This window comes from Lampris incognitus, chromosome 2 (assembly GCF_029633865.1).
Source record: "Lampris incognitus isolate fLamInc1 chromosome 2, fLamInc1.hap2, whole genome shotgun sequence".
Lineage (NCBI taxonomy): Eukaryota > Metazoa > Chordata > Actinopteri > Lampriformes > Lampridae > Lampris > Lampris incognitus.
In genome coordinates this window covers 142,519,633-142,533,019 of record NC_079212.1, presented here as the reverse complement: position 1 = coordinate 142,533,019, position 13,387 = coordinate 142,519,633, and the positions used below count along the sequence as shown (strand labels likewise).

Below are 13,387 nucleotides of genomic sequence, written 5' to 3'. Positions count from 1 at the left end.
CCTTCATGTGCGACAACAGCTGACATACTTCGCAGCAGATATTGCCACAGTGGTTTTTTGTCTCTGCCCATGATGGATTTTTTCTCTCTCTTGAGAATCGGGTCGATTAACAAACTCAGACTACAATCTCGGCTGTTCTCAAAATTTGTGGCACTCATTTGTTCTTATCTGTGGCAGTGGGGGAGGAAGTGAGATGGGACTCCTTCCCCCCGTCTCTCTCCGTGTTGTTTAAAGAGGAGGCAGAGCCGTCTGACAGGTGGGCACTTGACACCTTTCATCACCACCTCGCCTCCTTGTGCAGGAAGCAGCGCCGTGGCCGGATGCCAGCGGACGTACAGTAAACATGGCTTCGCTTTCTAACCAACACAATAGCGCTCGACGTCACCGCGCCACCGAAAACACGGAAGGGGTTGTTAGGCCGGGGGGGGAGGAGGGGGGGGGGGGAGGTCTGGAGGAATTTAAACTAGACAGGGGGGGGGGGACAGGAAAGAAAGAAAACTTCTTCTGTCATAGATTCATTCGAGTCTGGAGGAAACGCTGTTTTCCAGAGTGGTTGGATGAGGCCTCCTTACAGCTGACAGGCTTTTGTAGGGATGCCTATAAAATATGACGACTTCAGAGTGTGTTTTAAAAAAAAAAAGAAAAAAATTTTTTTTTTTTAACCTAGTCGAATTTCTTCTCTGGTAGCCGTGAGGCTGTCAAAAGCGCTAATCTACCAAAGTAGCACGCGTCCGGCCCTTTCCGAAACACCGTGCGTCCTCCTCTCGCCGTACACTATCCTGCACACAGCAAACAAGTCTGGACAGCTTTGTATCTCATCCCCCCTTTGGATAAACACAGGCAGGAAATGAATGTGGTTTTACAATGATTCATTCCATACTGGAAGCATTTGCTGTCAAAGAAATCCATTCAAGGCAGCTTTGGCTTCAGATGTTTACTATTTTCCCCTGCTTTGGCAGATACGAATCTTTTTCATTTGGCATTTGTCTTTTTTCCTATTGCTTCTCTCTCTCTCTTGCACCCCACTAGGGGAGCTTTTCTTTCTCTCTTTCTCCCTTGGTTAATCATTCTCTGCCTGCTAATGTAAGTCGCAGGATGTCAACCTCTACCCGGCGTCCGCGTCGCAGCTTAAAGAGGCGATCCTCATCCTCTGAAAACCAAATGAAAATACAGTTTGTGAGTATTATATGCCACCCCCACCCAACCCCACCACCCCCACCCTCGCCTCTCTCTGCCCATCAGCTCGTCTCCTCTGCAGCGATAGACGTTTCTGCGTGCCTTTCTCCAGCTATGCTATCTTTATTAGCGGAGAGCCGAAGTGCCCCGAGGGCCCGAGCTTAAACCGTGCCGTACAGCTGGTTAGGGACTGTCGGACAGAATAATGAGCTCTACCTTTAGTTGAACCATAAAGGCTGGTGCCTGCCGATGGCATTCCTCCCTCAGAAGTGTGGATGCAAACGCAGACGCACACATGCGCGCGCAGGCCCGCACGCACAAACACACGGTGCTCGGCCTCGAGAAGCATGCACGGTTCCAAAGGCAAACGCAAATAAACACAAATACGTGTGTATTTGCCCACGTATACATGTTCACACACACACACACACACAATCACCACCTCATATGCATGTGTGCACCGTTGCATTCACACACACTCTGACGTCTCCGAAGTTGAAGCGACTCTCGTTTTCCGTCGTGCACAATCGCAGGACGGTGGCGAAACGCGAGGTTTCTTGCAGATTTCTTAAGCCGATCAAGCGGGAAAAGTCCTGGTCCCGGCAAGGCTCTCAAAAGTAGGGTGTCGCAAGAACGCGCCCGAGCAAGGCTATAGGGCACGACGTGGTATTCTCGCTGTCGAGCCGCTGCATTTCTGCGGGACGGCCTGACCGAAGCTAGAAAAATAATTTGTTTTTTTCTTACATCGGAAAAGCGACGATGCTCGGAGAGACGTGTGACGAGTCTTGTGTTTGCGCCTCACATTTTGCCCTCAGCATGCACGTGAACCGAGCCTACAGTCGACGTCTGTCTGCTAACAATGGAAATATTAAGGAAAACTTGGTTTATCAAACAGTAAATCATCCATTAGTCATGTATCTGTGATGTGAAGGGGAAACAGTCAAAACTCATTAAGAAAGAGAGGAACTTGGGAAACGATGTGGACGGATTTACAAAAGCTTCCAACAAAGTTTCATTCCGACCGCTGACAAAGAGTGCATTGTGGGTTACTCTTTACAGCAGGTTGTGGGTCATATTAAAGCTTTTTTCCATTAGCTTCAGTGGATGTGTTGGTATTTACATGGGACTGGGGCACCAGTCGTACCACCATTAGGATAAGATCATTTGGATCAATATCCATCCTCCTCGTCTCACTTTGTTGCCTCTTGCCAAAAAACATAAGAACAGAAACTGCATCCAATATTTCATCACCCTAAATAGTTCATATCACAGAAAAACCAAGGATAAGGAGCAAATCACTTCCATATGATCCAGAAGTCAATTGGCCCGTCCCTCCCAATTATGTCACCCAGTGCACCAAACAATAACTGGTGCCTTATGACCAGCAGCACACATGCGGACGCTTGTTTCTGTCGTTTGCGTTGGTCAGTGAACACGATTTCAAGGTGTCGTCAAGGGGCAGTGTTCAAGTAGCGCCGTCCGCCATGCATTTTCAAAAAGGTATTGATAATCGGCGACGTCTGAGGCGACTGGAGTGAACGCCATGCAGGATTGGATGTCACGCTTGCTTAGACACACAGCAAGCATGACTGAAGCTACATGCTGCTAGCCTCCTGGTTTTTATCAAGGTTGTCAAATTCAGTCAGCAGACCAAAGAGAGGTTTTCAATTTAGCATGCGTTAACACTCATGGATGGCGTGCACATTGATTGGCAGGCTGTTCAAATAGCCTTACCGGCGACTTGAACCATAGTTTATAGTTACTAGCCAAGTCAAGTTTATTTGTGTAGCCCAAAATCAGGGAGTCCCGAAGGCGACATTTTTTTTTCAACAGCACTGCAGGAAACTTTGCCTCTAATTGGTTAAGGCTAGGGTTAGGGTGGGGTGAGGGTTAGGGTTAGCCAATCAGAGGCATGCAAATGCTTTCGTCACGTGGAATTTGGATCTAAACGCGGCTGGAAAAATGATACCGGTTGCAACCCAGATATCATCCGGATGTGGGCCACTTCAGGCAGTGATGCGGTACTGATGGCCTTCTTCTGGCCCTGACAAAATGGATGTGAGCCTGAAGTTGCCTACATGTATAATAGCAAATATGGTCCAAATATGCCAAATCAAATGTGGGCCTTTTTTTGGCAAAGATGCGGTGCTCTGGGCAACATGTAATCTGGATGTGACCCTGAATTGGCCCAAATATCACAACACAAATATGGGCCGCCTTTGGCAAATATGTGGCACATGCGGCATTGCTATGGCTTGGTTCTGGTCCAGATTGGGCAAACAGGAGCGGACCGCCCAAGTGCCATCATTCCACACAGTAAGTGGGCCGGATGAGAGTGTCGGGTGTGGGACGGATCCGGGCCACAGCAGTTTTGCTATCTGGGAAACTCTCGCTATTGGACCAAGGCCTTGAAAAGAGCCTCCCCAAACGTTCAGTATATAGCGTAGCTTATACGCAGGATTGATCTCATAATGCACTCCTTAAGCAGGAATCAGGAACATTTGTCTGTCATTTCATTTCATGAACTTGCCTACTGCATAAAATGAAATGAAATATCATTTCCCCCAGCCCACAGCGCTGCAACACAAAGACAAAAACACATCCAAACTACAAGAACACATATATCCAAACTGCAAAAAACACAAATATCCAACATATAAAAAAAAAAAAATTCACTGCGTGAACGCCAGGATGACTGTCAGAACTGCCGGTCTGCATGGGCTAGCAGTTAGCTTAGCCTGCCCCGCTTTCACATCCTGTCAGACCGCCCTCGGTGTTTCCTCCTCAGGCCTAGCTGCAGGCAGGCAGGGTCGTGGTCCAACAGCACCAATAACAGCATTTTGAAGTTATCCAAAGGAATTGAATCGAGTGCAACTGGACTTGGTATATATATATATATATATATATACCAAGTCCAGTTGCACTCGATAACTATGACCTGGAGGAATGAGAACACTCACAGACATTTTGAAATTAATTTACATAGTTAACCAGTCGACTAAAGGGTCCGACCCTACTTTACATAGTTAAGACTTAACTGACTGGCCATCAAAATGAGCAGTTTGGCCTACCTGCTTATATTGAATACACACGTCTGCCATCAGTGTGACATGGCGTGTTTAACAAACCAGCGAACAAACGAAGGATCGCAATGTTTGCAAAACACACCGCCGGAAATTACCATAACGTTAACGTCTCCCATTTAGCTGCAACGAAGCTATTGTGCAGGTACAATGGACACATGATTCACCACCGAGAGACCAGCCACGCAGCAGGGTGCATGTAGTCTGTTTGACGAACAGGCAGGGAGAGAGCGGTAATGTACCTCTAACTAGTCCAAGAAACAGTCAATGCCAGAATCTCAACAAACATCTCAGAAATTTCAATGCTCAGCGCACATGACAGGCAGAAGTCACAAGCCTGGAATTTGGCTACCAGCGGCAAGAACCGCAATGAATGAGGTGACTCACCGTTTGATGCTCACTTGAAAACAAACTCCATCCTGCTGTCGTTTTTGATGAAGTGGGAGACTGCCGGGTCATAAAGTGGTTTCTTGGCTTCTTGGTCCAACAACAGGTCTTTTCATTCTCTTTAGCTACGTTATCCACTGCAACACCTGCGGTAGTCACCATTATGCTAATACCACTACTCACTCAGAACTACTTAACACATTTCTCTAGTTATGTGGCTGACAGTCACGCTGGCATTTTTCCTTCTTGGTGCCAGGATTCAGAGATCAAACGGTCATGCACCCTTTTAATTGAATTTTGATTGGCTGATTTATGCTGTCACTCGACCGTATGTCTTCATTTGTTGTGAGTCGACAGGGCCTTCTCGAAAATCACCAGAGGGCTGAACCAATCCATTCAAACCAATTCTTTCTCTACCAAGTAAGCGCTGACAAAACAAAAAAAATCCTCATTGCCCAATGACTGCTGGGATAGGCTCCAGCATCCCCATGACCCTGAGTAAGGATAAGCAGTTTGGACAATGGATGGATGGATGCCTTATTGGCATTCCCTTGGCGACACAAATAGCAGACACTCAGTAGCTTAGTTTTATTTGTATAATTGACATCTAATTTGGATTGCAGCATATTGAAAAAATAAAGGAATATTCGAACAAAAAAAACCCCCAAAATATGAGTTAAAAAGAACAGAGAAAAAAAATGTGTTTTTCAAAAATGTTAGGCCTTCTTAGGAGGCCAAGAAGTTCCTGGTGGTTCCCTTCTCATTAGCATGTGGTAAAGTCTTCATCATATGCTCACTGCTCTCTGCTTTTTTTACTCCATCTCACTGCTCTCGTTCCTTTTGCTGTGTGTTTCCTTTTCTTAATGTTAGCATCTTTTATCTGCTGCCATCTCCCTCTCTTTCTGGCCATTTGGCCTCTTCCCTTTCCCCTCTCATTGGGCCTCATTCATCAGTCGTTCGTACGTACAAATTTGTTCTTACATATTTGTGGATTTTTTTTTTAACCCTCAAGTATGTCTGACAGCCAGCAGCAAAGCATTCATTCCCCTTAATATCTATCTACTGAAGATGTCGTGTTTGCCGTGGCCTCACCCCGTACCGGTGTGGGAAGATAGCGACAGACTTACGTTTGCGGCGGCCTCACCCAGTGCTGTCCATGTGGTGTCTTTGCTCGCGTCTGGGTTTGTGTCTTTGTCTGATGGATGGGAGAGGTAGTGCTGGATCGGCTGGGGGGGCTTGGTCTGCTGTGTACTGTGGGTCTGGGGACCGCGGCCCTGCCTGGAGCTGTGCCCAAAGAGGTAACACCGAGGGCGGTCTGGCGGCAGCCTTGCCTGGCGTTGACTGTGTTTTTGGTGTCGTCGTGTGGAGTGCGGGGGGCGTGTGTTGAAGGTGTTTGGCTGTGAGAGCTGATGTTGGATTGGCTAGGGGAGCCTGGTCTGCCGCGTCCGGTGGGCCCAAGGAGCACAGCCCTGCCTGGAGCTGCGCCTGAAGAGGAAACACCTAGGGTGGTCTGACAGGATGCTGAAGCGGGACAGGCTAAGCTAACTGCTAACCCATCCAGACCGGCGGTTCTGACAGTCATCCTGGCTGGCGTTTGCTCTCTTGGACAGAGATTTATACATACATATATATAATTTAAATGTTGGACAGATGTGTTTTTGTAGTTTTGTAGTTTTTGTAGTTTTTTTGTAGTTTGGATATAGTATGTGTTCTTACAGGTTTTGGATATGTTTTTGTCTTTGTGTGTTGCACTGCCGTGGGCTGAGGGAAATGATATTTCGTGTCATTTCATGTACACAAGTATATGAAATGAAATGACAAATAAATGTTCCTGATTCCTTATTCCTGATATTGTCTACCTCTTGCAAAAAGCAATAGGCCCTTTTCACAGCAGCCATCTTGACAGATAGCAGGGTAAACCTACATCCTGTGAGCCAGCTGACACAGATGTAATTCATGGTCCTAAATGGAGCAGATCCATAATCAATTTATTACATGTGTCAGTCTGGCTCACAGGATGTAGGTTTACCCTGCTATCTGTCAAGATAGCTGCCGTGAAAAGAGCCTATCACCCAGGCTTGCAAGGACATCAGTGTTACCCAGTTGGTGTCTAAATTTAGGGGTTACCGAGGTTCTACACTGTTCTCTAAAAAACGGTGTAGAAACTGTGTGTTCAGTCCACGTACTACACATACAGGGGCAGTGCTATAGGCAGAGACATGTGTGTGCTATGGGTTCCCCAGTCTCACCTATACTGGCCAACTTGTATATGGAGGAAGTGGAAAAGAGGGCTCCTATCCATGGATGCCACTATTGGTTAGCCATTGGTTCAGATTTGTGGACGACACCTGGGTTAAAATTAAATCTCAGGACATATCACATTTCACTGACCACATTAGCTCTGTGGACAACCACATCAAGTTCGCCAGGGAGGATGTATAAAATGACAGGTTAGCCTTCTTAGACTGTGAAATTGCAATTGGTGATGGGGGACATTTGATTGTTGATGTTTAGTGTAAACCAACACATACTGATCAGTACTGAAGGTGTGACTCTCATCATCTACTGGAGCACAAATTAGAAGTCATCAGGATGCTGTACCACCAAGCTGACAATGTTCCCACCAGCACAGCGGCCGGAAAAATGGAGAAATCCCAATTAAACAGGCCCTGGTTAAGTGTGGTTATCCTAACTGGAAGTTTGTTAAAGTCAGGAAGAGGCCCAAACAGTGCACCAGCCGATGGAAGAGAGGAGAAGAACAACAGCTGTCTAAGCATAAACCAGTGGTAATTCCGTATGTGGTGGGAGTGTCAGAAAAGTTGAGATGCGTATTTTCCAAACACCACTTCTCAGTTGCTTTCAAACCCCAAAACATGTTGCACCAGAAATTGGTACACCCACCCGGTACAAACAGAGCAACAGTGTACGCTGTTAAGTGCCAGCAGGATTGCCGTGACTTGTACATCAGGGAAGCCAAACAGACGCTGGCCAAGAGGATGGCACAACACAGAAGAGCACACTAGTCAGCCCAGGACTCCGGACACATCATCAGTGCTGTTTCCTGAAATCCTCAGGTGTTTCGGGTCTTTCAACATCATACACCCTCACTCAGGCGACCCAGTCAGAGTTGATCAGGCCCTAGTTTATGTCCCAGCAGCATTGGCCCACAGATCACTCCTTCTGCTCCAAAGCCATCTGGAGGCCCTCTCTGCAGCCTCCATGGAAGTCTTGATGGCTTTCCTTTTTGCAGCCCCAGTGATGCCAAGTAGAGTATAGACCTTGCACAGTGAGGAGCCAGCAAAGCCTCTACACCCCACTTCAGTGGGCTCACAATGTGCCTTCCAGCCTCTCCTCCGGCACTGATCCACTAGCTCCAAGTACTTGGACTGCTTCCACTCATTTGCCTCTTCCAACTGGTCCTCCCAGGGAACTGTCAGCTCTATAAGGAGCACCTGTTTTGTAGAGGCTGATGATACCACTATGTCTGGCCTCAACGAAGTTATCATAATGTGGTCCGGGAACCTGAGCTGCCCCCCCCCCCCAGTCTGACACAGAGGTGAGCAGATCTGGGCTGTGGCTGAGGCTGCTCACCAGCAATGTTCCTCTGTCCACGGGATTGCTTGTTGTTGGCCATGGCTTTGGAGATGGCTTCTGTTACTGTATTCCGCACCTGGTCATGTCACCAGCAGTAGCTGGTGACATGACCAGGTGCGGAATACAGTAACATCAGCCCTCCCTCAGGGCTGATGAGCAGCTGCTGAGGATGTGATCGAGTGAACCTTTTCCAGGGCACAGAGGACATGATCGAGAATTAATCTTGCCCCAGAGATGGAGATTTGCTGGGCTAGGTAGAACATCATACACGGCTTGTACCATGAACTTGATCTGCTGCGGTTCTGCCTGCCAGATATCTGCCCAGGATATGTTCCTCTCTTGCGCACCCACCTTGTCCATACTTCCTGCTGCCGCATGCCCACCATTCTGCTGGTCCTTTCCTCCACGACACCTGCCTACACCTCCTCCTTTGTCCTTGCCCTGGGCCTTATCATAGCGAAGTTGTGGGATGCCACCCAGTTGCAGCTGTGCCCACCAAAGCCCTGTGTCTCAGCTGAAACTCTGTTATCTCCAGGCCTTCTTGGGCTCTACACTTCCTGCCTGACTGCACCATAATACCTGCTGATGCCACTCTAGAATCCTTGGAGGCCCGATAGAGCAGTGCCTCACTTGTGCGAGAAAACCTGAAGTCCTCATTGAGGCTGCTGATAGGGAGCTGGAGTTTGTTGCTCCTCCCATACAGTGCTGCACTACTAATGCTGCAAGGCAAACCCAGCCATCTCTGGAGGTAGCTACTGATCATCCTCTCCAAGGTTTCCACTGTCGACAGTTACCTCATAAACCAGCAGAGGCCAGAGGACTCAGGGTAAGATCCCATGTTAGTAGATCCAAGCTTCGAACCTGCCAGGTAGGCCAGACTTGTCTAATATAGTAAGCCAAGTTTCAAGCTCCTTGATGATGGCTTGGATTGTCGCTGTATCCTTAAGGCTACAGTCAAGGACCTTGCCTGGACTCTTGACTGATTTCTCAGTAATGGATGGGATTGCAATGCCATCCAAAAAGAAGTGAAACCAGTCCACCACTTTTCCCCTGTTCAACACCATGGCTCTGGATCTGGCTGTTTCAAAACTCATCCTCGCCCAAGAGATGAGCTTCTCCAAGCCGTGGGGATCCACCTATCACCAGGCACTGATGATGTGGTGACAGTGAGGTAGTCCATAAAGACTCTGATGGGGGGCTGCCAAACGCCAGACTTTGACAAAGGTTCTCTGCACTTAGTTTCAGCTGTCTTGACCACCATATTCATGGCAAGGGTGAAGAGTGTAATTGAGATGGTACACCCAGTTATAATCCCCCTCTCAAGCCAGTGCCAGTCAGATGTTGTGTTCCCAGAAGTGACTCTGAGCCTGAAGTTCCCATAGTAGTTCAGGATGAGGTCCTTGATTTTATTGGGTACATGGTGTCAGTCCACGGTAGTCTCGATCAGCTTGTGGATTATTGAGCTGTATGCGTTGGCAAGGTCAAACCAAAGCACAACTACTTCACCCTTCCCTTCGTGCACCTCCCTGATCATCTGGGTGACAACTCCAGTGTGTTCTAGGCACCCTGGAACTCCAGGAATGCCACCTTTCTGTACCAAAGTATTGTAACGTGGTCAAATATGGACTTCTCAGCAAACCTTTCAGAGTTAACAAGCAAGCTTTTAATGACCACAAGCCAAGCTAGTCATAACAGACATACGTTTGTATTGGTCTTAGCTTAATCCTTTTCTTGGCCACAGAAGCGACCTTATCTATTTGCCTACTCTTTACCCTCATGGTGGGAAATAGCATGTTGCCTAATACAACTTCTCTCATAACGTCCCCATTACCTTCCACCACATCCCCACTATCTGTAACAGATATGCCCGTTTTTAACATGTTCAATATCCCACAACATAACCAAAACATCGACACTTCAGTTGCATCGTGGGTAATATGCAAATGAACTTGGAGCAGGAACACTCTAGTAGAATTCGCCACAGTATCAATGTAGGCATTTCTACGGAGGAAGTCTGTCATCCTCCTGGATAGGACTCTGAAGAAGATTTTCCCCTCCACACTGAGGAGCGAGATGGATCTGAACTACTCCAGCTTGTTTGAGTTCTTGTCCTTTGGTATCCAGACTCCCTCTGCCTGCCTCCACTGGTCTGCTACAGTTCCCCTATGCCAAATCACCCACAGAATCTTCCAGAGGATACTGAGGAGCACTGGGCAGCGCTTGTACACCTTATAGGGTACTCCTCTGAGTCCCAGAGCAGAGCTGGCTCTGGCTGAAGTAACCACCTCGTGGACTTCCTTCCAGGTGGACTCACTGGTGTTTAACTCCACCATGGGCGATGGTATATCCAAAAGAGCTCTGAGGGGCCCTAGCTCTTGCTCTCTATCAGGATCACTCAGAGTGTTGTGCAGGAAGTGGTCTACCGCTTCTTTAGAGCAGGCAAGATGAGTGCTGCACTTCTGCCCTAACAGCTGCCTTGTGAATCCAAATGGATCAGCTGTGAACACAGTACGCTTCCTGGCTCTCTCTCTCCTCCGTCTCCTGTGCCATTCTGCTCTGCGCAGGGTCATGAGCTTCTTCCTGATGATGTTTCTCCCCCTCGGTTGCTATCTTGAAGTGCCTTTCCAGAGTCTGAAGCTCTTACCACAGTTGGTGGATCTTGTCTGCCCTTTGGCTCATGGTATAGTTGAGTCTGGTGGTCTTGCCCTCTTCAACACCAAACCTCTCTGCTGCAAAATGGACAATGATGGTTGTCATCATCAGAAGCTGTCTGTCTGTGTCTCCTTTTGCTGTTGATTTGATGATTCTGGCCGCATCCTGGTCAAACTGGCGCCACTCTGTGCTGGCTCGCTGAAGGCCACTTGATCCGACTCTGCTGAACTACTCTGCTGATAGCCAGAGAGTTTAGCACATAGAGGTTCTGGGCTCTGTGGGGTGTCTGCGGGCCGGTCTCCTCCTGCGTCTCACCAGGACTGGATCCTGTGCGCTGGGCTGCCCCCCTGCACCAAGCATTTCATTCGGGCCTGATGGATTTTAAGGCTGTGCTTGTTCTTGTAGACCTTACCACAAATGCATCTTCAACAATGCTCTGATTGCAAACATTTCCAAATCCTCTGTGAATAGTACACATGGCCATCGCAATTCTAGTTAATGGTCACACCTATGTGCATATGAACGCGATCGTTGGTTTGGTCATTATGCAACTGTATTGTTTGTAAGGGTGGGGATACATGAAGTCAGTCTAGACTGAAGAGGTCACTTAGATGAGTAATGAAATGCTTCTGTCAATAAAGGTTGTGTGCCGATGAACCGATTCAACCTTCTTTGAAGCTAGTAGTAACAATAGCAGTAACAGTAGAAGTAGCAGTAGCAGTATTTTATGCACTTATCTTGATATCAACAATTTTGTATTCTAGAAGTAACAACCTGTAACCTTAAGATGAGTGTGTTAATGCTTCAAAAATCAGTTTTGGGTGTGTTATTGGATGATCTGGATTTTTGGCATTTTTCTTTGAGGGTGTATTTTCTTATCAATGAGATCCTCTAAAGAGAAATCATAATTGTTATTCTCTTTATGCACGCTCAATAATCCAGCAAAGGAAATCACAGAAAGTTGAATCAGTTCATCTGGACACAATGTTTATTGTTGTTTCTTGTTCAATAAATGTTGTGTCCAGATGAACTGATTCAACTTTCTGTGACATAATTGTTATCTGAAACATATTTTTGTCTAAAAATCTGAGTTAATTCCTCAATTAAAAGTCCATTTAAATACTTTGTTTTTGGCACACACACACACACACACACACACACACACACACACACACTTATGCAACCATGATTCCCTCCCAGAAATGAAATGCCAGTTGGCACAGCCAAGCCATCCTAAAATTCATTTAGACTGAGGAACAAGACGTTGCAGCAGGTGGTTTCTGAAAGACTCTCATCCTGTCACTCTTTGGCAGTCCCCCTAATGCGACTACTGCTCATTTCCCTGGCATTATCTTCCCTTTTAACCATATAAGCTCACTAGTGACATTCAGGACCCTTGGGAAACTGCCATGTGCAGAGCAAGCAGCAAAGGAGCAAGAAGCAGTGCGACTCAGACAGATCAATAATCCTCCCTAATCCATAATCCTGTTAACAATGACAAAGAGTGACAAATGTTACTTATCTGGAGAAGCCATGGATGTTGAACCATCATCTGCAAAGACTTAAAATAATCTAATTTGGGCTGAAGCTCTTGAGAGAGCCAAATTTGAGCAAGTGTAGAGATTGTACCAAGACAAAGTCCCTGTATGTTTTTGTACTCGGCAATAAATATCATTCTGATTCTGATTCTGATTCTGAAATACAGAAATAGTGGAAGTCCTCCATCGCTGGCGGGTCCGGTACAGTACCGGTGCATTATCCATACAGTACATCTTGTGTTTATAGGCCTGTTTGTTGACCAAACAGCTTGTTCCAATTACTGTGTTCTGGGTTAGGTGAACAAGACTTGCTTGTATGTTTGTTAGGAGGCTCAAGACAACAGATGCTTTTCATTAGGCCGAAGATGAGCGGCGTCGACCATCTTATGTAATTTATCTGTTTTTGTGTCAAGCCAAATAAGAAGAAAAAAGAAGGAAAATGCCTTTGCCAGGGCAGAAGGGAGGGGGGGGGGAAAGCCACCTTAACCTTCTAACATACAATGGCCCATATAAACAAAAGGTACAAAAAATTTTGTTTTGCAAACTCCAAAAGGCCCATAACACAATTTGGCAAACATTTCAAGACTACACACGGACATTTTGGAGATCCGCCTATGTATATCCACTGTAAAACCAAATGTGAAATGGTGACATTTTGGTCTGCGTAATCAAATTTGAAGAGATGACTGGTAAGAAATATGGCCACAGCCAAAGGAAGTTCATTTCACTCAATTAATGATTCCTGTTTTAGGCGAAGATGACAATTCAATTTGTTTGAGCTTCTGCAACTCCCGTTTGGTAATACTCCCCTTTTCTGAAAAGCCATGTTAATGCATCATCTATTCAAAAGTGTTCAGGAGCTGAAACCGTTTTGGTTTGGGTGTGTAATTTTTCAGCCTTGGCGTCAGTAATCAAGATGTCTCTTCAACCGGTTAACGACGAACCCCCATCATCCCA

General features: G+C 46.7%; 1 pseudogene; it reads right to left on the bottom strand.

Annotated features, from left to right (window-relative positions):
* Positions 1 to 7,828: 7,828 nt before the first annotated feature.
* The window catches only part of LOC130132851 (uncharacterized), a 6,049-nt pseudogene continuing 490 nt past the window's right edge, over positions 7,829 to 13,387 (bottom strand).